This window comes from Haliotis asinina, chromosome 3 (assembly GCF_037392515.1).
Source record: "Haliotis asinina isolate JCU_RB_2024 chromosome 3, JCU_Hal_asi_v2, whole genome shotgun sequence".
Taxonomy (NCBI): domain Eukaryota; kingdom Metazoa; phylum Mollusca; class Gastropoda; order Lepetellida; family Haliotidae; genus Haliotis; species Haliotis asinina.
The window spans coordinates 68,182,753-68,184,978 of NC_090282.1; positions in this window are offsets into that span (position 1 = coordinate 68,182,753).

A 2,226-nucleotide genomic window follows, 5' to 3' on the forward strand; every position below is an offset into this window, starting at 1 on the left:
ATCGAGTCTGGACCAGGCAATCCAGTGATCAAAAGCATGAGCATCGATCCTCGCAATTGGAACCGATGGCATGTGTCAACCAAGTCAGCGTGCCTGGCCGCTCATCTCATGAATTTCATTTCCTGTAGATGTGGTGGTCAGGAGTTTGAGAGGTGTGGCTGCTCTTTTAAGTGATATTTCATGAAACACAAAATTACGAGAGAGAGAGAGAGAGAGAGAGAGAGAGAGAGAGAGAGAGAGAGAGAGAGAGAGAGAGAGAGAGAGAGAGAGAGAGAGAGAGAGAGAGAGAGAGAGAGAGAGAGAGAGAGAGAGAGAGAGAGAGAGAGCGAGAGCGAGAGAGAGAGAGAGATGTCAAACGTACTCATCAAAGCACCTAAATATAGTACACTGTAGATTTGTCGCTTACAAGATTATGGGTGGGAAGTTCCGCTTTATCGAGCGTGTATTTGTAACTTCATTGTTACTTTTGTTTACGCACAACAGACCGGTTGTACGTGGCTGGAGATAGATTGAAAAGTGGTCTTTCTGACAAGTACAGTGATTGCCTTTAAACAACCGGTAGAGGAAATTACAACAGTGAACATGAATGCCGTTCTCTCGAAATAAGTTTCAAAGCGGGGATTAACAGCGATTGATGAAGTTGAACACGCCATTAAGTTATTAAAACTGCGTATCTGAGATGTTTCCGTTGTAGAATGTTCTTAAGGAAATTGGCTCGGGCTAACAATAGTGTGGTGATAAATTTCTACGAATGAAAAAAATGAGAGTTTGAAGATTAAGGTCTTGCCCGGACTTGCACACATTTTGTATGGAATTTTCTCTAACGGGTTGTGTTTTTTACCTTAATTTCCTTGAAGGAGTGGTGGTTGCGTCTGAAAGTACTTTACGATAATATGCATCGTTGATGTAATGTAATTACGATACCATAAATGCATTTTATGACATATTTTTTCCAATCTCGTTAAACATTTTGTGTTAGTATAACCTCTCTCCTCGAGGCGTGTAGGGGTAGCCTTGTGGTTAAAGCGTTCGCTCGTCGCGCCAAAACCCTTGGTTTGATTCCCCACATGGGTACATCAGGTGAATCTTATTTTTCCCCGCGATGTGAATATTGCTGGAATATCGCTTTAAAGGATGCAGAAAGCTAAAGTTGCTCTGTCCTTGAGGTCAGATGAAAGGCAGATAAGAAATCACGCCAGGTTTCAAATCAACCAGTCAGCTCCTGTCTTTCTGACAACAGGATTATCAAACTGAATCTCATGTACCACATTACGCAGTAAGATGCTAACCTTCTAGCGCTTCAAGGGCAACCTGTTTTAGACACTCGCCAAGGAGCTGAGAACGGAAAACGAGTGCACACAGATCCACTGAATGAGTAACTACGAAATGGTGTATTTGGCGCATCAACAGTAAGCGTATCTTTTCTCTCATTTCAGTTACAGACGGTTTGTCTGTTTGTTCCCCCAAAACATTCTGACGTTAACCAACGTAATTGTAACGTCATACTTACTTTACAACGTCTGTATAATTCCTCAATACCTCTCACGTGCCCTGTAATGTTAATACACATTTCGCACTGCTATCACATAGCAAGCAACACATTCGTGTCCAATTCACTTGAGGCGTTAAATTGTTCAACGCAGCACTCAGCAATCATTATATTTCGGTTACATGGCAGTGGTGCGTAGACAACCGTATGTGTACCAGTAGTGATCAACAGTGATAAGCATCGCTCTACGCAATTAAGATACGACGATTCAGGAAAGTCAGCAAGGCTGACCAGTGATCCCGTCAGTCGCCTCTTACGGTAAGTATGGGTTACTCAAGATCAGTTCTAACCCTGATCTTCAAGGGTCACTGCTGAATAAGCTGAACTGAAATTCAGTTTAAAAATTCTTGAACTATTTGTGATTCTTCTAATTGGTCGAAATAAGTCTGTAAGTTTCTGGTTCATAGGTCTAACTATACACGTACATAATATTATTAATAGTAACAATAATTCATTTATATTGGGCCTTTTATCCATCTGACTTGTTGCTCACTGGACGCTGTAATCTGAATCTGATTACTATTACCCCGGATAACCCATGGCAAGCTGCCTGGCATATAGTCACAAGAATATGTCCATCCAGGTACCCATTTTCTGCGAGGTGAGTGAGTTTAGTTTTACGCCGCACCCAGCAACATTACAGCAATAAGGGGATGGTCTGTAAAATCTGCTTGAAG